General features: G+C 56.3%; 1 protein-coding gene across 2 annotated transcripts in view; it reads left to right on the plus strand.

Moving 5' to 3' along the window:
- CACNA2D2 (calcium voltage-gated channel auxiliary subunit alpha2delta 2) overlaps positions 1-27,901 on the plus strand; it is a 140,417-nt gene that overhangs the window by 69,556 nt on the left and 42,960 nt on the right. The gene's annotated exons all lie outside the window — the stretch shown is intronic.

The following is a 27,901-nucleotide window of genomic DNA, read 5'->3' on the forward strand; positions in this document are numbered from 1 at the left end:
ATGGTCCTGCGAGGTGACAGGACCTGCTGGTCCCCCTGACCAGGTCTACAAAGCCAGCAGACCCACCCCTGGGAGAGCAGGTGGGAAAGGGCTCCTGGAGCTGCAGAGTGCCCTGGGTGGGTTGTGCAGGAAAGAAGGGAGGGGGTCCAGGCTGCCCCCAGATCAGAGGCACAAACTGCTGCTGCCCCTGCCTGTGTCACAGAGATGTCCAGTAGAAAGGAATGAAATACTGGTACACATGTGGATGGACGACGTGGATGAATATGAAAACGTTACATTGAGGGAAAGAAGCTCCTCATAAGGAACACCTATTGTGTGATCCCATATCTGTGAGATGTCCACAGTAGGCAGAAGCATAGAAATGGAAACTACATTAGCAGTTGCCTAGGGCTGGAAGGGAGGGACAGGGAGTGTCTGCTAATGGGTACAAGGTTTCTTTTTGGGGATGCTGAAAATATTCTAAAATTAGAATGTGGTGATGAGTGCACAACTCTGAAAGGCTAAAAAAAGCCAACACTGAATTGTGTATTTTATGTGAGTGAATTTTATAGTATCTCAGTAAAGCTGTCTTTTTTTAATGAGCAAGACCACACAAGCAAGGGTCCCAGCAGGGTCACATCAGAGCAGCCAAACCCCCACCACATCCAGACCCTGGGAGGGGACTAGGAACCCCTTCTGCAGGAGCTGGGCCCTCCTGTGCCCCTGGCATCCCCTGCCTGTGCCAGGTGACTTGGGATCATGAACTAGGGAAAGGCCGGCATCCAGGACCAGAGTGGGGGAACCCTGAGGGCATCCCACCCAGTGTGGACCCAGAGGCCCCAGAGCTGGGCCCAGTCTGACCTTGGGGTTCTCCTAGTCACAGGCAGGGAGACAGTTGAGGAAGTGGACTGTCATGGGGAGGAGGCAGAGCCAAGCCCCTATGAAGTGCGACAGTGTCCCCTGGTTGTAGGAACCATCTGCCTGCCTCATGCAGCCAGCGCACCATGGCCCACCTCTGTGCCTTGTGCCTAGAACTGAACACTCTGCCCTCCTTTCTCTCATTCTCTCTTTGTCCTTCTCTCCCCACTTCATTCCAGATCCCCTGTTTGCCCTCCACTTCCCTTACTTTGCAGCCTGCCCCCTCCCCAGCTGCCCAGTGTACAGAGCACAGGCCACAAGCCCTGAACTTGCTTGAAACCATCTGACAGTTTTGGAAAGCATCCCCCTTTACTGCTTCCCACCCTGGTTTTAGGACCAGTTACCTTGGCAGGGGTTGCTGAGCAGTGGTAACAGATGCCCCACCTGCCCTCCACACAGGGAGCCCAGGGCCCAGCCCTGCCCAGCCCCTGCCCAGCCCCTCTGAGCATCCCAGGGTTGGAGTCACTCCCCCAGCTCCTATCCCCACTCCTGGAGAAACAGGCAGCCTTCATAGCTCGGGGGTGGGGGAGCCCAAAGCCTGGGCTCTTGATCCCCAGCCTCTCCTATGCCCCACATGCCGGACTCTGCCCCAGAGACAGTATGGAAGTCTGCCTCCTTCCCACCGAGTCCAGCCCAGGTGCCCATGGCCCGGTGCACGCTGGCTCTCCAGGGAGGAATGACAGGAAGAGGCACTCACTGATCAGGTGCTCACCATGCTCTGAGTCTGTCATGTCATCTCACAGCAGCCCCTGAGGGAGAGGGACACTGAGACTCGGACATGCCATGCGTTAGGCCAGGATATGGCTGAGCCAGGATTTGAACCCAGGTCTCTCTGACACTAAGCCAGGCCCCTGACTGCCCATGTTAGTCCAGAGGTGTGCACGGAGCCCAGCACTCTCCCGGCCAATGAACCCCTCCTACTGTAATACCCCCAACTCCAGACCCAGAAGACCCTCCTGTCCATATCTCCGGGGCAAGGAGAGGACTGTCCTTCACCTGCCTTGGTCCTGGTTGTTCAAGATGAGCTTTGCTCTTCATTGTTGCTCATTTTGCTTTTAATCGAGCTCTGGCTCCTTTCTCCTTTCCACATGTGTTTGCAGCCTGAGTGCATGTGGAGAGGGATGTTGGGGGTCTGGACCTCTCCACACTCCAATGTCCTTCTCGCCCTGGACCCCATCCAAGAATCCAACTTAAATCCGCTTGCCCTGGTCTGCAGTTTTAATGTGGGGCTCGAAAAGAGGGGACCGAGCAACACAGGATGGAAGTTTATTGTCTCATCTAATCAGGGACAGTCAGTTGTTTGTAACAAGTTTCTCCAAGCTGCACAGAGTGGTTTTCCCAGCCAAGAATCAGGCAGAGCAGGCCAAGTCAGGGATTTTGCAATGCCAGGCAAGCAGCCTCCTGAAGCCCAGGACACCTGCTAGGGCCTCAGCTTAGGAGACATGGAGGGGACCTTCTAGGGACATCTGCTATCCTGGAGGATGGGTCCTCTGAGACAGAGCCTGCTTTGTTTGGGTTTTGAGTTCCAGGAAGGGTAGGGAGGTGCCTCAGTTCTTATCGCACATTGGAGGCAGAGCTGGACCCAAGTCAGGACTGTCTTGTCCTCCCAGATGGAGCCTCTCTCAGCCCCTTCCTCAGAAAGGTCATCTCTTGGTTGTATTCCTTCCTCCGTCCATTCTTCAGCACTCACTAAAGGCCTACTGTGCGCCAGGCCAGTGCTGGGAGTGCAGCGAGGAAGGACAGGCCCCGTTCCTGTCCTCTTGGAGCTCTCAGTCTCATCCTGTCCCAGGCCTTAGTTTATCCCTCTGGAAAATGGGGACATGAGACCATCCCTGCCCAGTACTTCTGGTTTCACAGCTCCAGGAGTCATCATTTATAAAGGCCACAGTGAAAACAGTGTCTCTGAAGGTCGTGTCACCTTCAGCACCATCCTGGGCACCCCTGCTGTGGGGCTCAGGGGAGAGGCAATGGGAGGTGAGACGTGACCCCACTGTGGGGCATCCCAGGCTGCTCTCAGGGACAAGGCCAAGGGCAGTGTGGCTCAGTGAGCGTGGTTCCTAGAGAACGGAAGCCCAGAGCCAGAGCAGCCATGCCAGAGCAGGTTGTTAAGGGACATCAGTGTGGCAGCTAGAAGCCTGATCTCAGGGACACCTTTACACCTCCAACCTCAAATAAGCTGGAGGCAGTGAATTCCTGGCCGAGATCCAGGACCTGGAGACTTTGGCCCTTGAGCTCTGCCCTCCCCCCGACCCCCATCCCCCCCCCACCCCGCTCCTGTGTTCCTCATGCTCCCCCTCAGCTCCTTCTCATTGTCCTGGGGGCCCAGACCCTTCTAGAGCCTATGCCTTTGCATCTTTGCCTTCATGCAGCATTTTTAACACTGTGGTCACATTGGAGTCACCTGTAGGGCTTTTAAATCGTGATGCCTAGGCCCCACCCTAGACCGCATATAGTAGATTATGTAGGGATGAGGCTGGGCTTCAGTATTTCTCAGTGGTCCACAGATGATTCAGTGTTGAATCAGAGTTCAGGACATTTCCCCTAAAAAGGCAGAAATAATTTCTCTCCACAATCACTGGCCTCTTTTTGAGTGTCTACCAAGTACGCAGCCTAAGATAAGCTGAAACACTTCAGATGTCTGCAGATCCTCCCTGCAACCCAGAGTTACCCCCCTCCTATCCCTGTTTTGGGCTTCCCTGGTGGCTTAGACTGTAGACAGTCTGCCTGCAATGCAGGAGACCAGGGTTTGATCCCTAGGTGGGAAGATCTTCTGGAGAAGGAAATGGCAACTTACTCCAGTATTCTTGCCTGGAGATTTCCACAGAGGAGCCTGGCGGGCTACCGTCCATGGGGTTACAAAGAGTCAGACACAACTGAGAGACTTTCCATACATACATACATACATACATCCCCATTTTACATTTGAGGAAGCAGCCCCAGAGAGGTTACACCACAGGCCCCAAATCTCAGAGCAAAACTAGACTATAGATGCGGGTACTCGGGCTCCAAACCCCAGAAACTGCCCTCCTCTGTGCTGCCGCTAGTGGGCAGGTGCTTGCTATCCGCAAGGGGACAGGGCCAAGGGAGGAGCAGGTGGGTCCCCTCTGGCAGGGACTTGCTCTGGGATGACCTAATGACCTTGGACCAGGCTTTGCCCTGCTGCATCTTCCTTGGTCAGTGGAGACAAGACACTGAGCAGCCCCACTAGCCCAACCCCGTGATGCCCAGAGGGGTGGGGCAGTGGGGAGGCACATTGGTGGCTCTGGTCCTAGGGGTTCCAGTGGGCAGCATTCCCACCATCAGTGGCCTCTCTGGGGAGCGAGCATCATTTAAAAAGTAAAATTAAAAACCCTTCTGCACAGAGCCGCCCTGCTTTTGCCGCTAATGGCCACTTAACCCAATTAAACTGATGCATTGTTGGCAGTGGCTGGGTCTGTTCAGGAACTGCGCTCTGGGCTGAGTGTTCAGAGGAGCAGGAGGAATGAGCCAGGGAGGGAGCCAAGGGGCCAGGGGCTGTGGGGCAGACCACCTGCCATAGTCAGGAGGGACAGCGTTCCGCCTAGCTCCCCCTGACTTGCCGCTTCCTTTCTCAGACTTCACCTCATAAGGGTTTCTTGGTGTTGGTGCTGTGGACATTTTGAGCAGGATGATTCTTTGCTGTGGGGGCTGTCTTGTGCATTGCAAGTGGTTAAGCAGCGTCCTGACCCTCTGCCTGCCAGAGGCCAGTGTACATCACTCCCCCAGTTACAAGAACCAGAAATGTCCCCAAGTGTTGCCAGATATCCTCTGGGGGCAAAGTCCCGTTTGGTTGAAAACCACTGGTCTGATGAAACAGAGAGCTGCAGTCATTATAGAAACCTCAGAAGCAGGGTGACATTGGGGACCTCAAAGAGATGCAGACAGAATGGAGCAGCCCAAACAGGAGCATGATCCCTGCAGTTCAAAGGGGAAAGAGTGAGCTTGGGGCAGCCTGGAGGAGGCGTCATGAATTGTGGGGGGAATGTTCACCCTTGGAGGCAGCTGAAGGCCAGATCAAAGCTGGGTCCACAGATACATTCATGGATGGAGGTTGGACAAGCAGAGGGGTCCTGGGAAGACAGGGCCGGGGTACCACCTGCTGCCAAGGCCTGGTCCAGAGTCGGAGCCTCATGAGTATTTGCAGAACAGAGGCTAGGGCTGCGGCTCCGGGTCCTGGCTGGAGGTCACCCTCTGGGGTCTGACTCCAGACCAGGGAAGCTCGGAAAGGCACACAAACGGTGGACACACAGGCAGGGAATTCTGCAGCAGCAGCTGCCTCCGCCCACCCTTCTTCTGGGCAATTAAAAGGTGTTTATGTGGGGCTGGCGGAGGCTTCTGCCTCCCTTCCATTATGACCATTAAGAGATCTTGACCCTTCCACTTTTCCTGCTCTTAAAAGGAGCCGCGGACACGTGGAGCCAATTAGGCGCACATGTGGCCGCCGAGGGCCCAAGCAGCCTTTTCTCCCTGATTGCCGCGTTTACGGCTGATTATTCTCCCCTCACCCAAACAGCGCCGCGGCTTCCTGGCAAGGTGCCACTGCCACCCAGGGGAGCCAGCTGGGGCCCCTGGGGATGGGGGAGTGTTGAGTTAGTGAATGGGCATCCACCAGGTGCCCCTTTGTGGGAACCCTGGGACACCTCTGCATAAGAGTGACCACTCAGGAGTGGGGGTCAGAAGGAGCACTTTGGAGGAGGTGGGCCACCTGGATGCGGAAGGGATGAAGAACCGACATCCACTTGCTATGCACCCTAGGGTCCTGGGCCCCAGCGTGAGCCCTGGGCAAAGAGGCTTCTCCTAGGCTGGTGGATGCACGTATGGGAGCCTGCGCCCGCCCGCATCCCTGCTGGGTGGCTGAAAACGCACAGACCTTTTGAAGGCGCCCAGGCTGAGCTAGCGGGACAGGGAGCTGGCCTCCCTGGGAACAGACAGGGAGACAGCGAGGGAGGGGTGTGGCTAGGGAATGGCCAAGGATCCTCGGGGAAATCCTGTCATTCCCTCCTCCTAGCCCGCCTGCCTGACCTCCTTCCGGGGGTCCGGAAGGGCTGAGCTGTGGGTTTCGGGCTGGACTTCCCTGGTCCCTGGGATTACCCCTATGGTGCAGGCTCCTTTCCCTGCTCCTCCTGCAAAGTCCAGGGGCCTCAGGAGGGGTCAGAAGAGCTGTGGTCACTCCTCATATCCACTGGCCGAAGGAAGGGTCTGGGGGCCAGAGGTGCAATGTCCTTGAGGGTCTTACACCCTCTCACCTGCTGCTTCCCTGCCGTGTTCTCTCCCATCACTGAAGGGAAAGGCTGACTGTTGCTGCACGTCAGGCATGTTGCGTTCCCCGACCAGCAGCGCCCACCTCCTGTGGGATGCATGACTGAGGCACCCCAGGCCCAGGTCTCACCCCAGAACGGGGTGTCTGAGCCTCTCCTACCCGGTGGCCCTGCTCATGAGGCCAGGTGCATCCCCTGGGGGCAGCATTCAGTCTCCCTGTCGTTCACTTGCTCTCTCTGTCATTCAGCAAACCTTCTCCACTGCCCCCAGCCTGACCCTGGGTGTGGTGCCTCTCTCTGCTCTCGGTGGGACAGAATTCCCATTTTACAGATGAGGAAACAGAGGCTCAGAGGTGATGCCAACCCAACTACTGCCTGGCTGAGACAGGGTCATGGTTCCCCCTGCTCCACTGGCTCCTGAGCCAATGTGCCTACCCCTCTGGAGCTCCCAAGGATGGAGAAGCAGAGCCGTGCTGACTGGGGCAGAGAGGAAGAAGCCCAGGGTTGGGAAGGGAAATGGTGAGGGTCTGCCAGACAGAGGGCAAAGCACAAGCAAGGGCAGGAGCTCTACTGGGGACCCTGGAGAACAGGTGGTCAGGGCAGCTGGATGCACATGCAGGCTGGGACTCACTGCCCTGTGTTCCCTTTTCAACACCCCTGCCCCCTGCCCACCGCAGGAGGGGGATTCTAGGGCATGGGGTAGGGAGGTGGGCCATTGGCCAAATGAAGAAAATGAACCCTGGGACCAAGGGTGATTGATTTGCTGGACTCGTTCCCAGAGGCCAGCACTGTGGGAGGAGCCTCTCCCACTCTGCCCACCTCCCCAGGTGTCCTTAGTGGCAAGGGGGAGGGGGCACAGATGCTAGGAAGCAGAGTAAAAGGGCCTGCAGGTGCCACAGGGACAAGCCAGTCTAATTCAGGATCAGAGAAGTGAGAAATTTAATTGAGTTTTAATAGTGTCTGGCCCTTTGTTCTGAAATCCCCGTGTACAAGGGCTGGGGGAGGTGGTGTGCGTCTAAGGCAGGGCGGGCTAGTGGCCCTCCAGGATGACAGACTTCGAGGGGACAGAAAACAAGCTACGAGGTGTGCAGATCGGCTGACATGAGAGGGCAAGTCTAAGAAGACAGCCGGGAGGAGGTGGTGTTTGAGCTGAGCCTTGGAAGGTTGGCAGAGCGGCAGTGCCTGGGGTTTTCCAAAGGTGGAGAAAAGGAAGAAGGAAGGCACAAGCCCTAGCCTAGCAGTGAAGTGACTCAGACTGAATCTGCTGAGACAAGGGTTGTGGGCTGGGAAGGGAGCCAGGAAGGTGCAGCCTGTGCATAACTATTTCCACTGGAGGGCAGAGAGGATGGGGAGGTGACAGAGGCAGGCTGAAGGGCCCACCGCCTGGGGCGGTCGCTGCATGTCTGTAAACACAGCCCTTTTGAAACCATCAGCAGTCCTCAGAGCAGCCAGTCACCTCTCTCAGCCCATTTTCTGTGGCTCAGAATACCCAGCGAGCAGTGTCTGTAGCAGTGGGTGTCTGAAAAAGAGTGAATTGTGGGAGTGCGGGTGGGGAGGGCATGGGGGGCTCTGGGGTGCTGAGAAGGGCCTCAGGTCCTTCATGGATCCCTCAGCTGTCTTCTCCAAGCCCACACCTGAAGGCTGGACCAAGCGCCATAGTGACCCCGGGCAGGAGCCTATGAGGCTGGCCCTGCCTCAGTGTGTCATGGAATATCTGGTCTTCCGTGTCTTTTGCTTCCTTCAGCCTCTGTTTACTGAGTGCTGAGCACCTCCTGTGTCCACATGCCAGCCTAGGTTACCAGCCACAGGTACACCTGCAGGGCACCTCCTTTGAGGCATACTGTCTGCTCAAGGTGACAGGGGTGTGACCCATGCCACGACATGTGGATCCAGGGTGGTGAGCCCGTGGATATTGACCAGGTCTAGGGGAATTGGGACGGCAGAAAAGAGGAGTATTACTGGAGTCTCAGCAAGGCAGAGGAGAGGAAGGAAGAGGATCCAAGGCAGAGGGCACAGCAGAGTACAAAGGCCAGAGGTAGAAAGAGTGTGTGCGTGGCATGTTTGGACATCTGCCCACGCGTGGAGGCGGAGGGCTTCACCTCTGGCTGGCTCCGCAGAGCACGTGCATGGAGGCACTGGAAGGTGGGGATGGGCTGTGCCCCGTGTGGGTGCTGTTCCTTGGAGTCTAGCTGCACCCTCACCCAGTGACCACAAGCTGGGTCGTCCTGACCTTACACTACCCCAAAAGAACCTCTGACCAAGAGTCCCCATTAGGAAGGTGGAACGTGGCACATGATACAGGTGAGCAAGAGGTGGCCAAGAATTAAGGGCCTCACCCTGCACCATGTGCAGCCCGCACACTCCCCTCGAGCGGCACCAAGCCCTTGGTAACGCTCATACTCTCTGAGCCTCAGTTTTCTTACCTGTCCAGTAGAACCTCAAGTGCAGCCTCACAGATCTGTCATCAGAGCTTATGCCCAGGCCGTGGTGACATCAGCTGAGCATGGGCACCATGCCGATGTGAGGTGCGATGGACCCCAGTGGACAAGACTGACCTGCGCTCCTTCAGCCCCGCCCCGCCCCGCTGGCAGGCCAACACGAGGCTGTAGGACCTCATGCCAGCTCTACCCCCTCTCCTACCTCATCCAAAGCCCGTCCCCAGCTCCCACCTCCGTGGGCCACACTGTCCAGGCTGCTCGATGCTTCCTGCCTCCTGGCACAGGCCTTGGGGCCCTTATTTGAGAGGCTGGTCACGGTTGCCAGGCCCTTTGTTCCAGCCTTCCGGTGTTTGCCCACTCTGTGCCTCGGTGAATGGGAGTCGTAGCATGTTTGCTGTGTCAACACCAGCTGGAGCCTAGTTATCAAGATAGCCCAGGGTACGAGGCCCCATCCGCCAGCTGCCCAGGTCCCCGGGGCCCAGCCCCTTCCTGGGCGGTTGGGGCGGATAAGCCAGTGGGGCAGCTCCCGTGCCTCACCCGTTCACCCACAGGACTGCCCAGCCTGGGCTGGGCAAGTGGCTGGAAGCAGCAAAGACAGCCCTAGGGAGGAAACTGGACTCAGGTCAGGCACAGTGTCACCTTGGTATGACTCAGGAGGACTCCCTGGTAGAGTTAGCCTCCAAGCCTTTGAAGGCTAGATTTGGGGCTTATCCACCCTCTATGCAGAAGGCCTTTGACCTCCCGGGCCCTGGTGCCAGCCCTCTCCTCCCTGGGTTCCCAGTCATCAGATCCAGAGACATCAGAGGAGAGGGGGCCTGAACAGTCCAGCAGATGGACAGATGGATGGGCAGGCAGTGAGACGGAGTCCAGGCAAGAGATCAGAACTCCAGGAGAGGACTCGAGGGGGCCTGAGCCAGGCCAGCTGACATGCACGTGTGAGCCATGCAGGTGTGGGAAGGTGGGGGAACCACAGTACTGGGGAGGGCAGAGGTGGGCAGCCTCTGGCTGGTGGCTTGTACTGAGGGGTGCCTGTCACAGACAGACAGGGGAACAGAGGTCCAGAGACGGGGAGCAATTGCCCTGAGCCTCAGGTTCCCCGCCCTTTAACCAAGGCTGTTCCAGCACTTGGGGGCCTCATCCTTGGGCCACGTGGCAGAGCTGAATCTTTAAACCCTATTTACTTATGAATGAGACCCCCACCCACTTCATCAGTAGGTTTTCCGGAAATGAATCTCCGAGGGTGACTCACCCAGGAGACCGAGGCCTCCGAGGCGTGGACCAGGCAGGCATCTGGGTCAGGAAGCAGAAGGGCCAAGTGAGATCTCAGGTACAGCACTGCTGCATCAGCTGTATGGGCTTTGCTGGTGATTTCCCATCTCGGAGTCTCAGTTTCCTTATCTGTAAAACGGGTGGTAAGAGTCCATCTGGCGGGATTGCCGGGAGGGTCATCCAAGGTGAGACTTGATCAGTTCATAGACATGCGTGTGCCATGGAGTTATCGCTGTTACACGGAGGGGGCTTGGTCCACAGCAAAGATCCCCATCACTTGACCTCACTTTGGGAGCATGTGGAAAAGCACTCCAGTTACCTTGAAGTGTGGAGACGTAGCACTGAGGCTGAGGCTGGAAGGATGGAGGAATCTGCCTGTCAGAGGGCGGGGAAAAGCATTGAGAAAGGGAACAGCATGCAGGGGCCCTGGGGGTGGGGAGGGAGGGTCACACAGAGTCCATTGTGGCTGCCGATCAGCTTGGGGTAGGGGAGCACGGCTGAGACCCTCTGAGTCTCGAATGTTCACATGCAGGACCCCCACCACAAGCAAAAGCCCCCACCCAAAGACACAAGCTTGTTGGGGAGGGAGTGGTGGTGGAGGAGCACATGTGAGTGTGGGCACGTGTGTGTGTGTGTGTGTGTACATGCACGCACATGTACGTGCACTTCACAGTCTCCCAGTGATGTGACACGGACCTTTCCCCACCACCCGTCTGCATACCTAGGCCTCCTTTTATCAAATATTCTTCTGCTAATCTCATCTCCCTGGGTGACTGCCGTGTAATTAGCTCATTTTGCAAAATATTTCATCTGTCATATTTTCCCCTCGCCTTTTCCTTCTCCCAGGAATGGGTAGGAGTGGACGTGGCAAGGGAAGATTTCTAGGCCTGGGGCCACCTCACAGGTCAGCTCTGGCCCTGCCCTCTGCACACAGGGCCCGCCACGTGCACCGGTACCTGCACAGGGCCTCCCCAATGCACATCCCAAACCCAGGGCCTGGTGAGCAGCGGGAGGTCAGTGGGCAGAGCCTGAGTGTCAGTGTCCTTTCTGGGTCAGGAGGAAGGGATGGTTCAGGCCTGACTGAGCCCTGCCTCGGGGGGCACCTGTGCGCTCCTGGTCATACCTGGGGACAACTCAGGCCCAAGGCGGGCTCAGACTAATGAGCTCCTATGTGGGCACATGGAATGGCAGGCAGGGATGAGGCAGGATGCCAGGTGGCCTCTGCTCGGCACAGGTGGCCATGTGTGGCTGGACTGAGCCCCAGGTGTGCAATAAACACTTGGTTCCTAAGAGCCCCAGTGATCTTTCATTATTACCTATCTGCCTCCTGAGCCCCAGTGGACACGGTCTCACAGAGGGTAGCTTACCCCAAACCCCCCCACACTAGCACTCACCCACCCCAGCCAGTGTCGGGTCTAGCTGTGAGATGGGGGCTGTTCGAACGGTGGACTGTGCCCAGGACACGTGTAGAGACCCCCGATGGACCACACGTGGCCCAGGCCTCATCCCTGACCCAGCAGGATGGCTCTGGCCAGGGGGCCCTGGAGGTGGGGCCAAGCAGAGGGAGCCGTCTCTGTTGATTCCCCTGCCCCCACCTCCCCTGACCCATTCCCGGATGGAAAACCCGCAGCTTCTGAGCCCTCATCAGCGCAGAGAGCTCTCAGTGGCTCAGAACCTGCTGCAGTGAGGACCCCGGGCGGCTGGAAGGATGGGGCTTGGAGCCCTCGGCTGGCATGGCCTACTTTCCCTCATGCCCGCCCCCCCCCACTGTCTCCCCGCCTTCTCTTGCTTCCACTCCCTCGGGATGTAAATTCTCTTAAACTTTTAATTAAAAACATTGTGCTTTCTCCCCCCAAGATTTGGTTCCCTGTGATTTTCCTCTTAGGAGGAGAGATAGGGGGAAGGGGGTGGCGGGCAGGGAGTGGAGGTCAAGCCTTCCTGGGTCTCCATGGCGAAACCAGGGGAACCAAGTCCTGGCCCAGAGGAGGCACTGGCTGCCCCCTGACCTGGGTCACCATCCCTGGCTCCCCAGCTCTGCCGAGGGAGGCATTTCTGAGGACGCCAACCCTGGGTCACAGCCAGATTTGGGGAAGGGCACCAGCTCCCTGCATGCACTCCCACCACGTCCCACAGAATCACTCAAGACCACAGCAGCACGCACCCATATGCACCGCATCTAAGGCGCCATGTTCTCCTGTGAGTGTGCTATGAGCTCCATGGGTCACAGCTTGGGGATGTGTCCTACAGGTTTACTTATCAGGCGAGATGCAGTCCTGGGCTGTGTCGTGGCCTCAGGGTCACCTGCTGGGTCACACGTGCTTCACAGGTCAAATTCCAAGTTCAGTTCAGAGGCACAAGATCAAGTCCTGGCTCACAAGATCGTGGCCGAGGGATGCTGGGACACAGATCCTTGACGTCAGGGAACCAGAACACCTTTTTAATTATGGGGCTGGAAACAGGCTGGCCTGTCCCTGTGCCCCAGGCAGTGGCCCATTAACCTGTCCCTGAGTCTGGAAGGAGATGCCACCCTGTCCTCTGCTGCCCATTTGAGAGCTGGAGCCCTCTAAATGTCTGCAAGTTCTTCCTTGCAAGATCTGCAAGGATCCAACCTGATCGGATCCTGCAAGATCTGACCGTGATCTCTCTTGCTAAACCCTTTCCTTGGCTCCACCTTTTAGGCTTCCTTGTCTGTAAGTCCTCCCTTGTCCAGCAGACACGAGTCCCCACCTCCACACATTGCTGTCAGCTCCCCACTCATTTGCAGGTGAGGGCCTTCACACCTTAGGGCTTCTGGGCCCAGCCCAGGAAACCTCCCACAAACTCACAGCTTCCTCTGGGCACACCCCCCACCATGATGCATCATGAGATGCTGCCTTTGCAGGTTGTACCTCTCCCACCTCCAGAGACCCTCTTCCAGCCCCCAGGGGCCAAGGGACTCAAGACAGCACTGCCATCTCCTCCTACCTTCGCATCTCCACAGGACTCATTCAGTTGCTACCTTCAGGGATGGGGGCCTTTTTCTCCCCTCAGCCCATCTCAGCTGAACCTGACCTGTCAGGTGCTGCCCACACTTTCATTCCCCGAGTACATACCTGTGTGCCAGGCCCTGAGCTGGTTGCTGGGAACTTGACATGACAGAGCAAACCCAGTCCTGCCCTTGGGGACCTTCTGGTCCAGATGGAAGGCAGAGGGTAGACGAGTAATATGAGGCTGTGTAACGGAGTGTCAGAGGACAGTCACAGCAGGGAGGCCAGGGGCACTGCCACCGCCACCCACAGTGCAGACCTGAGCATGAGTAAGGGTGAAAGTGGTGAGAAGGAGGAGCCAGCCCTGCGTCCTGGCTCAGTGGGGAGAGCCTCGTCTCCCAGCCTGGGACACAGCTTCCTGAGGATCAGTTTGAGTCTCCTCTTCCCCTGCCAGGAGCCTGAATGGCAGGAACTCTGCCGACACCTGCCCGTGCCTAGCCAGGCCTCTGTACAGGTGGTAAGATGAGCAGGGTGAGCCAAGCAGGTGGCGCTGGACCTTCCTGGGTTGCCCAGCCCCAGGGCACCCTAGCATCAGCAAAATAGAACTCCCAAGTGCCCTTCAGAGTTCATAGCAGTGATAGGGGGACCCTCCTAGAAGACAAGTGGAATGTGTGTCTGCCCAGTGAGGGTTGTCTCTGGCTGGAACATGCCCCCTGTGTGCATCAGGGATGGCACTGGATGGATATGCATGCCCGTGTGTATGGCTGAGGAGGGCAGGGCTCTCCAGAGCAGAGCCCACATGCATGGGGGTGTGAGAGACGTGTGGTGTGTGCTGGAAGAGTGGTGAGCTGGGGTAGGAAGGGAGGGGAGAGCTCTACCATCTCGAGATGTCTCCTGCATCAGCATGGCCCATCTCACTGGAGGCACTCTTGTGGGTGTGCTTCAGGCACCAGCAAATGTGTGTGTGTGTATAAAGCCATGTGCTTGTGTCCTGTCTCCCAGTCTACAGCCACAGGCGCATAGTCAAGGCCTAGGCCCTCACATGAGTGCCTGCTAATAGACGTGTAATACGTGTACAAGTGTGCATCTCAGCCCATGTTTGCCCGTGTGTGATATTGATCTGTGTGTCCCAGGGAGACACAAACACACACACGCATTCCTGCTTGGAAAGCCCTGGTGACTCCTGGTGCCCAGCCTCATCACAGCTGTCTCCCTCTCTCCAGTCCCCACACCACTGCCTCTACAGGCAGGCAGACTAGGTTGAATATTTCATTTGGGGAAATTAAGGCACAGAAGGCAAGAGGAACTTGCCCTAGACTCACAAGCTCTAGCTACGACCCAGGTCTCCCAAGATCCTATCTCAGTCTGACGTGGCCCCGTGGCTTGTGAAGTGTCTCCCCACACTTCCTGCAGTGCCTGAGGAGTCCAGGACAGAGGGTTGGGGTTCACAGGGCGCCCCCATCCTTGCCGGCTCTCCCTCGGAAGGGACTCCCTGAGGCTCAAATCAGCAGGCATGTTCCACAGCAGGTCTCCCCACGGTGGAGCCCCTGAGCTCACGGTCATAACAGCTTAGGGAGGCGGAACCATTCCCTGGGCCTCCTGCAAAGAGGTGGCCTGCCTACAGGAGGAGTAAGGATCTCAGCCCAGCCTCTAGTGTCAGCCCCAGCACTCTGTCCCCTCCGCATCCTGCCTTCCTGGAATTCGCTCCTCTCCTGTCTGTCCCTCTGGCTCTGCCTCCTGTCTTCTCACCTCTCCACACTCCCCTCTACCCACCAGGGGCATTTCTGGGTTTGTTTCAGCAGCTCCTGATAAGCTGCTTAAGCTGAAAAACTCTCAGAAATCAACTGTGCCCTCAGCCCCTACAGACCCAGCTCTGGCCCAAGGGTTGGACACAGGAGGAATCAGACCCCACTGTGACCTCAAGAGAACACAGCCCAGGATGGCCAGCCTTGTAAACCAGCCTGGCACCTCAGTAACCAGAGCTATTAGAAGCTAAGCAGAAAGAGGCCCAGCACAGGGTGCAACTGAGCTGGGCATTAAGAGGCAGGAAACAGTTGTCCAGGCAGAGGAGGAGGAGAACGGCCTTCCGTGCAGAAGGAGTGTCGTGTGTAAAAGTGTGGAGGTGAGAGAGTGTCATGATAACCGGGTATTATTGAGCTCCTGTCTCATGCCTCTTGAGTGGCTGTGCAGCTAGACATTCATTCATTCTTTTGTTTATTCACCAAACAGTTACCAAGAGCTGGGCACTAGGGCCGCTGAATGGAAAAAAACAGCATTGTCCCTGCCTCTGAGAAAGAACAGTCTGCTGGGAAATTATAGACAGAGCGGCGAAGTCCTTGACGAGGGCACGCAGGCACTAATGGGGATACACAGGCACTGAAGGAGGAAGTTGGAGGACATATGGGCATTCTGGGGTCCCCAGGGAGGGGTCTGGCCAGAACTGAGGCTCATTTGTCAGCCTTTTTTCCCCTATTCATCAGTACTTGGTATCCAGTCCTCAGAGGCCCTCATAGCTGGGAAGGCCCTTGGCAGTCCACATGTGTATCCTTCATGGTAGGCCCAGAACTCAAGTCTCCATGGCTTCTTTTCAAGAATGTAGTTGTAGGGACTTCCCTGGTGGTCCAGTGGTTGAGAATCCACCTTCCAATGCAGGGGAAGCAGGTTCAATCCCTATTCAGGGAACTGGGATCCCACATGTCACGGGGCAACTAAGCTGTCATGGGGCAGATAAACTGAATGCCACAGCTAGAGAGATGTCCAAGTGCCGAGAGAAGCCAGAGCCCATGCACCACATCAGAAATCCTATGCACTGCAAATAAGACCTGATGCAGGGAAGTAAATAAGTAAATATTAATTTAAAAACACAGGAATGTAGTTGTAGTGGATAAAGCCAAGATGGGCTTCCCTGGTGGCTCAGATGGTAAACCGTCTGCCTGCAATGCAGGAGACCTGGGTTCGATCCCTGGGTCAGGAAGATCCCCTGGAGCAGGAAATGGCAACCCACTCCAGCATTCTTGCCTGGAAAATGCCATGGTCAGAGTAGCCTGACAGATTACAGTCTATGAGGTCGCAAAGAGTGGGACACGACTAAGAGATTTTCTTCAAGATTGTCTATAGCCAGAACTCACACAGGACTCAGTGCTGTCTCTGCAGCACCTCCTGCAGCCCAGAGGTGGAATTGCAGGTCCAGGAGGCTGCTTTGGAATAAGTGCCCTCAGAGTAGGGTCTATGCCCTTCTCAGGCTGGCAGGAGCAGCTGGGGACCTTGGGCATTTCACTGAGCCTCAATTTCTCACCACAGAACAGCAGCATAATTCCTGGCTTGCCTGCCACACTGGGGGGTTGTGGAGATGGAGAGGTCTGGCTCCCATGACAGAAGCTCTCCAGGGGCCCTTCTGCCTGGGGCATGGCAGGGAGGGATCACATATGGCTGCCCACCACCGCCCCCTCCCCCAGCACAGAAGCCGGGCTGGCTGGCTTCCTCCCACCACCAGAGCTCTCAAGCCATCCATCACTTATAAATTCTCATTTCTAAATAAAATGATTTGTTAATTTGAGTGAGTGATCGCCACTCTTCCAAGCCTCTTTGCAGGCCCAGGAACAGCTTGTGGGCTCCCAGAGCCCCGTGCCGCCGGCCTGGCACAGACTTGGAGGGGTTGTTTTCGATTAAAATGTGAATTGAATGAGGAGAAAAATGTTTCTCTTGGCAATTCCATAGGAGCTCGCTCTTCTGACAGATGTTGGAGTTTATTATCCCATCGGGCTAGCGTTTTGTTGAGCAGAATTGCTAATTATTTCGGAGGCCCGGCCATAGTCGAGGAGGAAAGGGAGGTGGCGGGTGTGGCTTTAGGTGGCATCTGTCAACAGGCGGGCACTGGGATGCCACGCCCAGCCCACCATCTCCCCACTCCCCTCCTGGGATCTGTAGGCATTTCTAGGCAGGAGCTGCCCTGCCCCTTGGTTTCTGCTTCACAGGGTACCTAGAGGAGGCAAAAAGGTTTGTTCTTGCCAGCACCCTTTTGGCTTCACAATGAAGAGTCTGTAAGATTGCACTGGGGGCTGTGTGTTGCTTGTATGTAGTGCGTTATGAGTGGTGGACGGAAATAGGCTCTGGAGAGGCCAGTGCTCTGCTCACTGTGTAAAGTCAAAGTTGTTGATTATAAGGACTGCATCTGGGCAGGGGCCCAGCTTGCGCAGGCATGTGGCCGCTTATCTTCATAGTCGTGGGTTCTGTGTGGTTTGGCATGACTGTGTGCTGTGCTCGTGGGTCACGAGCTGCCTGGCGTGACTTCGTGTGTCTGTGAATGAGATGTCTGTGGTTGAGCTGCTCAGGCCTTCAAGGTACGGCTCCAATTCATTCCTGTCCCTGTCTGTGCACAGCAAGGTGAGGAAGGCCTGGAAAGACAGATGGCCAGAGGGGACTGGACCTCAGGAAGGGTGGGCTGAGGCTGGCCAGAGCAGGGCCAGGTCCCTGATACCCAGCAAGGGACTGCAGATTTCTACTGGACTGGGTCTGAAGGCTCCCCATTCTGCACAGCCTGTGTCTGACTCCAGTTCATGTCTGATGCCGGAGGAGACAGTTCCTCCTGCAGTCTCCCTTGAGAAACACCCACACTGAGAAAGCCCCCCACCTCTGCACCTTTCCTTGCCACTTCCTGAGCCCCAAGACAAGAGCCCCAGGTGCCTTGGCCGCCCCCATTCCTGGCAGCTCAGGACCTGGCACTTGAGTCTTCCCATCCTTGAGTGTCTCATCCCCTTCCCCCATCTGCCTCCACACTCATTCTCCACCCTCTCCCCCAGTTCCAGGCTCACCGAAGCTCAGCTCCCTAGGTTCAACACAAAGGTAGAAGCGGCAGCTGGGCAGGCTTTTATAACCCTAATTAACACTGGATCCCGGTGGGGGTGGGGGGCGTGGGGGTGGGTGGGGGGTGGGGGTGGGGGGGTGGGGGGTTGGTCCCAGCTCTAGAACTGTGATGCAGGCCGAGCCCAACAGAGTACAAGGCAGGGAGGGTCCACCTTGATGCTGGGTCAGGGGAGACAGTCAGTGCAGCTGGGCCCCAGAAGATGACAGGGAGCCCTGTGGCCTCAGTCTCTCTCCATCTTAAGTCCTGGACCCTGGCAGCCATCCTCATGGGGGATGGGGTGGGGTGCCCAGCCACCCCCAGACTGAGATCCTGCCATGCATCTCTGATTGACCGTGTGTCCCTGGGAACCAGGCCCTCTCACTCCTCTGGATAAAACTCCACTGTGACATCCTTCCATTAAATAGGGCATGTTCAGAAGAGAAAATTGCTACTATTTTCCCCTTTTACTTCACTGTCATCAAAAATTGATCCCATATTGCATCCTTATTTCAAAGAATGAGCTAAAAAAAATAAAAATTCCCACTCCTCAGAGTGGCAGCTGCATCAAACTTCCCGTTCCTCTCACCCCCCCCAAAAAGAAAGGAAGAAAAGGAAAATGGGGCCATGGAAGGACCACGCCACTGCCAACCCTTCTGGAGCTGTTGAATGTGGTGGGGGCATGGCTTTGGGAGAGAGGAGGGACGGGGCCCAGTCTGCAGACAGAGGGGGATTTCAGTCTGGTGAAATGTGGTAGAAAATGGGGTAATTGGGGGAGGTTAATTTGGATCTAAATGGAGCAATTCGTTATCTCAATAAGAAGCATCTTGTTTTCCAGGGAGACGGCTGTGCCTGCCAGCCAGATGCCGACCAGCCCATTGGCTCGGCGCAGGGCCCTGCCGCCCATCCTCAGGAGATCTAGCCTCCCAGAACCACTTACTCTCCTTGGCTCGTGGGACGGGGAGGTGGAGGAGCAAAGACAGGAGTCCAGGAAGGGGGAACAGTGAGGCTGAGGCTGGGGAGTGTGTGACACCCCACAGAGCACGGAGGCCCCCTGACTCTCAGTCTTCCCTCCCATGGGTTTAGCTGCTTCTTAAAAGAGGAGAGAGTGAGTGGGGTGGGGAGCACAGTTTAATCTGCTTTTTGACAAAATATTGAGCAGCTCTCCACAAAAGCACAGAGTTTTTCCCACAACTAAGGGGTCATATGCCACAACTAAAAAATCACACATGCCGCTACTGAAGATCTGGTGCAGCCAAATGAATTAAGTATATTTTTCAAAAGCACAAAGTTGGGGCTTCCCTGGTAGTCGAGTGGTAAAGAATCCACCTGCCAATGCAGGGGACACGGGTTCAATCCCCACTCCAGGAAGATCCCACATGCCATGGAGCAACTGAGCCGTGTGCCACAACTACGGAGTGCCTAGAGCCGGTGCTCCACAACGAGAGAAGCCACCGCCATGAGAAGCCTGAGTACCACGATGACGAGTAGCCCCCACTCGCCACAGCTAGAGAAAGCCCATGTGCAGCAACAAAGACCCACCTCAATCAAAAAGTAAATCTTTTTGAAAAATAAAAAGCACAAGGTTTTAAAAACATAGAATATGTATAATAAGAATGAGACAAAAGAGCCAAGATAAGCAACCCCAGGACCAGCTGCTTGGTCTAGTTGAGCCTCCTCCAGTTTGACTGTGAGCCTCCTGGTAGCCAAAGGAACAAGGGGGAGCCAGTGCTTTGTGTTCTAACCAATAGAGATGAGACATTTAAATCAACTCCCCACAGAAGCCAAGTCTTGCTTCCCATGAGTTGGTGTTTGGGGGAGACTTTCACGACATGTCTCTCAGCTTCTCCCACCTTTACTAGGAGCAGAGTCTGGGAGCATACACTTGGGCTGGAGTCCAGAGCATGTCCCTCCTCCCAAAGCCTCAGATCCCATCTGGTCCTTGCCAGGGACTGCGGGCGAGAGCTGCTGACAGTGCTAGGATCACCAGTCCCACAGGTGTGGCCAACGCAGGCTACAGTGTGTCTGATAGACGTAGGGGTGCGTCCTGCTCTACCTCCTGCACATTCTGTGGCTGTGGAGTACTCAACCCCCTTGACCTGTGCCTCCTTCTTCTAGAAAATAGACCGGTAGCAGCAGCCTCACCCCTCATGGCTGTGTGGGTCACATGTGGACTCTGGGCCCCCATAAGTGATAACTGTAGTTATGAAGGCACCCAGTGGGGCCATTGGTTTGGGACTGGGGCACACAATTTCCTTGCTCTGGTCATGTGTCTAGCCTGGTGTTGGTTGTACCATGAGTATGGGCTGGGGGGGGCAGGGTGAGCATGGAGACAAGGGGAAGCCCCTCCCTCCACTGTGAGCGCTGTGAGAACAAGGCAGAGAGCCTCATTTGGCCTGTGTCTCTGGCACAGGCCCTGAACATGTTTGTTGAAAGAAGGAGGAGGGGCCCTGGGCATCTCCTGTTCACTTACTCCATACTGTGGTTTTAGTTTGTATAAGATAACACAAAACAAAGTGATCGCGGTGGGGTGAGAGATGGGAAGAAGGTAAACCGGGGGACAAATTGAGGGCACACGGGAGAAGTGGATCACTAGGCATGAATGAGGCAGGTGGCAGCCAGAGGGCCCGTGTGGCCAGGTGCACACAGCAGGCATCAGGGTCTAGGGGTCCAGAAGCTTCCGCGTGCCCAGCCACAGCAGGAAGCTGCCCTGCCCACCTGAGCCTTAGGAGATGAATTCCTGACACGAAGGTGAGGACCACCTACCGTGTGCACATGGGTCTGAATGCATGTTTACACGCATGCACACATATACACAGGGGTTCCCATGCCCTTGTACGTATGTATTCACATACATGGGGCTTCTTAATGTTTGCACTTGTATTCACATCCTCTCGTGTGGGTATACCTGTGTACATGTTCAAGTGCAGATGCACACACATACTCCTTCAATTCCAAGTCCTCCACCCCCAGGACTGCAAAACTGTTGACCACAAAGTCCAGCGGAAGAGGTCTCCTCTCCCACCGGCTACTAAAGCAGAAGATCCCTCGGGCACCTTCCTCCCTGGAGGCCCAAGAGTCCCCAGTCACAGGAGTCCCATTGCCCCCGCTTTCCTGTGGGAGAGCACTAGGAGGCTTTGGGGGATAGGGGAATGATATCAGGCTTCAGAATACTGGGGAGGGAAGGTCCCTATGGCCAGGACCTGACCCCGAGGATGGGTCAGCAGGCCTGGGCCATGCAGAGCAGGGGGCTGGGAATCGGATGGAGGCCTTCAATACCTTGGTGGGCTGAGGCTGGGCTGGCCCTAGGGCACAAAGACCCTCCCTGCCCCACAGAGTGCCTGGCTCTGGATTTAGAGAAAGGAAACAGACACAAGAATGGTGAGCAAGTTCTACACTTAGCCTCATTTCTCACCCCCACGCTAGTGGTGGGGACGGGGCAGGGGTCCCACCTCTTGCTGAGCTTTGATGTTGCCACCTGTGAAGTGGGCTGAAGATTGCTCATGGAGGGTCTGCCCTGACAGGCGTGGAAGGGTGGCCCTGGGGCTGGTCCAACCAGCCCAGGACTCAGAGTCTGCTCCTCTGGGCCCTGCCCTTCCATGCCCTTAACTCAGGCAACAGCCTCAGATCTAGGCACAGCCTAGCACTGCTGCTGCTGCTGCTAAGTCACTTCAGTCATGTCCGACTCTGTGTGACCCCAGCACAGCTGTCTGCAAAGGATCACTAAGCTTAACACTGATGAACACAAACCCACAGCAGCACCCCCGCCCTAATGCTGTGAGGGTCACAGGCTGTGCTTGGCAGCAGTGCTGGAGGCTGACCACAAGTGGAAGAGGGCTCCTGGGGGCCCAAGGTCACCGAGTGACCTTGAGAACGTGCAACCCCCACCTTCTCCACATACACTTCCTATCTTCTCTGGCCTCAGCCTGGGCCCTGGGAAAAGGGCAGGAACTCTGCAGCCACCCAGGGTAATGAGTGCAAGGTCATGCAGTGAAGCTGAAGATGAGCTCAGGCCCACCCAAGCCTCCTCCTGCCCCCGAAATCTCTCACCCAGCCCCAAAGTGTTCCCTTGTCCCATTCTGTCTAATCCACAGCAATCCAAAGGCTCCTTTCCTCCTCAGAGGGTCTTCAGGGTCTCAGAGGGGGCTCAGGATATTTCATGAGTGAATTGATGAGTGGGGGAGGGAGGTTTAGTTACGCAGTCCCAAGGACAACCCCCCATCCTGCCCTCAAAGAGCTGTGAGTGCAAACTGAGTAACCCCCTGCCTTGAGTCTCACTTTCCTCATCTGGAAAATGGGTTTGGAATGGGACCAGCTTTGTAGGGGCTGCTCTAGAGATTCATGAACAGTGCGGTGAGTGCTCAGTGGCTGTGACAACAGGTCCAAGTGCACTTCCAGGTGCAGGAATTCCCTGACAACCCTAAATATTTCAGGAACACTCAAAGCCCCACCTGACCACGGCCGTGGCTTCTCCTCCCTGGAAAAGTCCTGACCCTTTCCTGTAGTTTGCTGTGGCCCTGCTCCAGGAGCTACTTCCTTCTTCAGCAGCCCCAGGTCAACACGTCCTCACTCCCAGGGACATCTGACTCTCTCACTGTTGTGATGTTGTTTAGTCGCTAAGTTGTGTCTGACTCTTTGTGACCCCACAGACTGTAGCCCACCAGGCTTCTCTGTCCATGAGATTTCCTAGGCAAGAATACTGGAGTGGGTTGCCATTTCCTTCTCCAGGGGATCTTCCCGACCTAGAGATCGAACGCGCATCTCCTGCATTGATAGATGGGTTCTTTACCACTGAGCCACCAGGGCTGGCCCTTCCTGATAAGCGCAAGTGCCTCCAGGCTGCATGTGGTCAGCACCTCAGCATTCTCCTGTTTTCTCACTGATGCAGTGGTGGTGGATGGTGCCATTTTCCCATTTCACAGGGAGGAAAACTGAGGCCAGGAGAGATGATTTCACCCAGTTAGGATAGATCTGAGTCCACTGTGGGTCCATCACTAGAGGGGTCTCACCTGCACAAGGACCAGCCTGAAGGCCGGAGGAGATCAGTGGCTGAGGTGGCCTTAGGCAGCTGAGATTCAGGGGTTCCTGTCCTGGGAGGTGGCATGATAGAGAACAGACCCCCTGACCCTTGTCCCAGAGGAGAGGGGCTGCAGCCTGAACTGGAGAGAGAGGAGGTGGGGAGAGATGCCCCAAATAGGCCGGCACGTGCTGCCTGGCTGCCATCCCACCCTCCCCAGCTGGTGCCATGGCTCTATGGCCGTTGCTAGGCATCTGTAAGGCCCAGGTGGGCCCTACCTGTCGTGGAGCAGCCGCGCAGTGTGGGGTAGGCACGGGGCCCGGGCAGGAGCAAGGCCGCCTCCGCCTGCCCGCCCTCTTCTCACTTGGCAGCAGCAAGCAGAACCCATTAGCGCCTGGCAGCCCGTGTCCCACGGTTCTGACAAACGCCTTAAATGTTGTCGCCAAGGCTCCAGCTGTCCCTCCGGCCGCCTTTACTCCTCGTAATAACCAAGTGTCGAGGCTGATTGGAGCAGCGGGATGCAGCCGGTATTCAGAGCAGCTTTTACCCTGGACGTCTCCACCTGGCAGCCAGGCTGCGCCCACCCCACCCTCCACCTCCACGCTTTTGTCCGCCTGTCGCCTCTGCCCAGGCCCCCAGCATCACCCCCGGGCCAACCAGTGCCCTGCCTCATGTTCCAGGTGGGGCCTGTGCTGCTGCCCACCAGAGCTGGTGGGCAGTGTTGGACTGGAGTCTCAAGCATCCACATCCAGCAGAATGGTGACCCCAGTGGAAAGAAAGACACGGCTCCCCTTCCCAGCCTTCCGGGTGACCTCTGCTGGGGAACCCCTGCTTTCTCTTGGTTCAGCTTCATCTCTCAGCCTTGGTATCCTTGTCGGTGGAATGGGAATGATGACTGGGCTTCATGGAGCTTAAAGGGAGCATATGTGTGAAGCAAGGTGTGAATCACAATGTCCTGTGGAAGAGATTCGGCCACACTGAGACCACAAACACCCTAGGACAGAAGGACGCTTGGGAGGAGCAACCACCTGCATCAGCCGTCCTGGCCCCTCCTCTCCCCAGGACTGTGTGAGGCTGAGGCTCCGGTTTGGAATCCCCTTCCTTCTCTCTTTCTAGCCTTGTCCTTCATATTTGGCCTGCTCTTGCATCTTCCAGGAAGCCCTCCCAGTTTGGTCTAACCACACTACCCTCCCTCAGGTTTTTGTTTTGGCTGTGCCGTGCGGCAGGTGAGATCTTAGTTCCCCAACCAGAGATCGAACCCGTGCCCCCTGCGTTGGGAGCACAGAGTCTTAACCCCTGGGTCACCAAGGAAGCCCCTCCCATAGGTTTTATGTGACCTTTTGAGCAGGTCCTAGATCCTCAACGTTGTCTTATTGTCTGCCTTCATCCTCCCATGGCCTTGTGAGGTCAGGACTATTCAGAGCTTCATTTTAGAGTCAAAGTAACTAAGGTTGAATAGATTAAGTGACAGTGGACATGAACTTGGACAAACTCTGGGAGATAGTGAGAGAGGCCTGATGTGCTGCAGTCCGTGAGGTCTGCAAAGAATCGGACACAACTGAGCAACTGAACGACAACAACTAAGGTTCAGTGAGGGACAAGCATCAGTCACCCTCGGCAGACATGATGCCCCTGGCTCTGCCCGCCATGGGGCACTGTGGTCTCTGATCAGGGGAGTAAAGTCAGCCTCACCCTCCCAGGGGCTTTACCCACCCCACCCGCTGGCCATGAGGGCTTCCTTCCTGAGACACCCAGTTACAAGCACCAGTGGCCAGGACAGATTTGGTTGGTTGATTTATGATGTCTGACCACTGAATCACTTGTTTACAGGTTCCTTAGTCTTCCAGTGATGCTGGAGGGTGATGGGCAGAGAAAGGTAAAGAGTAGTCCCTGTGCATTCATGAGACCTCCTCAGGGATGCAGAGGGGATGGGCCAGGTGGTGGTGAGGGCAGGGATGCAGGTGGTGATCCCAAGGAGACGTGAGACGCAGGCGGTGGAGCGATGGCCACAGTGAAGGCGGTGGGGGTGATGTTGATGGTGGAGTTGACGGTAGACTGATGATGGTAGTAGTGACAGTAGCGGTGTTGGTGGCTGTGACGATGGGAATGAAGGTAGCAGTGGTGTAGCTCCTGGTGCTGGGGGTGACCACTGGGGATGACTGATGGCGATGGGAATAACTGGCGATGACGGTGGGAATGGTGCCGGGGTGGTAAGGACGATGCTGGCAATAGTGATGGGCTCATAGTGGTGGTGGTGATGGAACAGTGTTGGCAGTGGAGATGGGGAATGTTGGCCAGGAGTCATGGGAATGTTGATGGTGGTTAAGTAGGGATCAGTGGTGATGATGGAGGTAATGGCGCTGATAGTGATGAGAGAAGCCCTCTGGTGGTGGCAGAGGTGATGGTGGTGGCGGCAATGGGATTGTGGGGCTAGCAAGGCTTCCTCCGGAGTGTCCCTCATGACAGAGTCCACCAGGCAGCCCTGCCCACATGTGGGCCATGCCCAAGCTGGCAGCAGGACTCAGTGGGGCTTGCTTGATTCTCTTTTTCTCTTAACCTCCAATGAGCATAGCCTTCTGGGTAATGAGATGCAAATTGACAGAAAAGACAATGAGCCAGCCTGCGGCCGGTAGGGCAGCTTTTAGAGTCAGACTGATTGCCTCTGTGCCAATTTGCATGGCATTAGCTGTACACGTCTCCGCCAACAGGCTCGTGCACTTCATCAGAGGTCACCTGGATGGCTGCATTCAACAAGGGGTGGTGACCTGTGATCCAGACAAGGGACAGGGCAAGGACACTCTGACCCTGACCTGACCAGAGCTCCAGGGTGTGGTGCTGAGAAGTCTGGACCTGTGGGAAAGTCTAGTGTGTGAGGGGACTTCATGGTCAGCCAGGGATGACCATGGGTCTGATTTGGCCAGCACCATGGTTCCATCTGGGCATGTCCAAGAGGACAAACAGGCCTCAATCAAAAGGAAGGCCTCAGTGCAAGTCCAGGCTCTGCCCCTAACTGGCACCATTGCCTGGTCAGTCCCTCCAGGCAGTGATTCCCCCACTGTGCAGTAGGGGCCCCAGCCTCAGTGTCTCCACACTGAAAGTAATGATCATCAAGCCCAGCCCTGTCTACGATGTCTTTAGCCACAGTTCTCCACGTCAAGGTCATGTGTTGCAGCCCTCTGAGAGGACCCATCCTTGTCACTATTACTGTCACTTAAGGACTGTGCCTGGGATAATTCCTAGAGTGGGACCCAGGGGGGCCTAAGCACGGCAAGGACCCAAGTGGATGCTCAAACCCAGTCCTACAGGCCGCCTGCCCATCCCTCCTACTCTGTCCAAGGTGCTGAAAGTCCTGGCCCAACTGCCCTGGGTCCTCGCTGCAAGGTGAGCCAGGGGCCCCTTCCTTGCCACCCTTGCTCTCTGAGCCCTGCAACCTCTCTGACTCAGTGCAACTCAAGACATCACCGCATGCCCTCCCCCAGGACAGACCACAGTGGAACCAGGGGCTCTTTCCTTCTGACCCCCACCTCCAGCCTCGCCAGCACCCCCTCAGGCACATCCCATGCCCCTCTGGCCCTGCCTCCCTCCTCACCGTCCCACTGCCTCTCCCCCCTGAGGTTAGGCCTAATCAGAGCTAATCAGAAAATTATGAGCTGCCTGATTACTGATTAGATTCCTAATGTTAATAGAGTCGAGAAGGGCCCGCTCAGGCTGTGTTTTAGGAAAAAGTGTAAAAATAACATCAAGGAAAGGGAGCATAGTGGCTGGGCGAGGGCTTGGGCTCTGCTGTCCTCACAGGCAGGGGCTCCAGCTCTGCTGTTCTAATTGGTGGGGGGGCGCTCAGGCTCAACTTTCAAGTGGAAATACATTTTATAGCGGGAGGCCTCCTAGCACCCCGAAATTCTGCCAGCAGAGTTGCTACCCCAGGCAGCTCTTCCTGCAGAGGGCTCTCAAGCTCTGCTCAGGACAGTGAGACAGTTGCAGTGGGAATATAGGAAGGCCCTACTGCTGGCTCACCACATGTGAGCAGGGCTGTGTCTATACTGCTCACGGACCTACTCATTCCCACACAGTCCAGGCACACAGAAGATGCTTAATAAACTTTTGTTGACAGGGAAGAGGAAAGGTCACAGCAATGCCTTCTCTCTGGAGCCACCACCCTCCTGTGGTGGGGCATAGAGGCATCTGAGAAGACTTCCTGGGGGAGGGTGTTGGAGCATGTCAGGAAAATGTACTCATCTGGGGTGGGGGCGAGCAGGGGGTGCCGAACTCCCCAGCGGCCCATGTCCACCTCCCCCAGCCTCTCACTCCAGCAGGGCCTCCATGGCTTTTGCTTTGAAACCATCTCATCACTGACTTGACAGCAGCGGAGTGGGATTAATGGATGCCATTTTTATGAAGTCCAGAGGGAGGTCAGGGTCCCGGAGAGCATTTCAGACACCCAAGGCAACCCCTTGGCCCCTCTACGTGGGTGCCCCAGTGAGGCTCATACTTAGACTCGGCCTCCCCCGTGCTTACCTTTACTTCCACACCACCTGGTACCCCTGGGGTCTGTCAGTGCTGCTTATGACCTGGTCTCTGCCACCTCCATCCCAGGGAAACCCAGGACCTCCAAGACAGCAGGTCCCTAAGGGCATCTTCTGATCCACTCCCCCCGACCCCACTCCACTGGCCGTGGCAGAAGCCTGTGCCCAGCTCTGGGGCCACCGCAATCCAAGAATCAATTCCCTGCCCTCAAGAGACCACGTCTTGGAGGGAGCCAGACACAACAGTGATGGAGACACCACAGGGGATTCTGGAAACCCAAGCCCGGCAGGAGACCGGGCTTCCAGGAAGAGGTAGATGGGCACTGACTCCTAACAGATGCAGAGGGGGCATGGAGGGCCGTCCAAGTTCAGGGCACAGCACAAACAAGTGTAGGGAACCTAAGCATGGCAGGAGGGCAGAGTTCAGGGTCAGCATGGTAGGAGTAACAAGTTTGACAGAGCCAGGCCACACAGAACCCTGTAAAGGATGCCACAGGAAAGGGGGGGCGTGGTCGGGGCATCCAGGAAGCATTGACTGGGGGCACAGGAGCCTGAAGGTATGAGGGCCCAAGGCAGATGAGCTTATGCCAAGCAGCTTGGGTGGGAATCTGACATTGGGTTGGAGCAGGGGAGGGCAGTGTTCTGGAGAGGAGAAAGAGGTCACCGTATAGGGGG

Source organism: Bos javanicus, chromosome 22 (assembly GCF_032452875.1).
Source record: "Bos javanicus breed banteng chromosome 22, ARS-OSU_banteng_1.0, whole genome shotgun sequence".
Taxonomy (NCBI): Eukaryota; Metazoa; Chordata; class Mammalia; order Artiodactyla; family Bovidae; genus Bos; species Bos javanicus.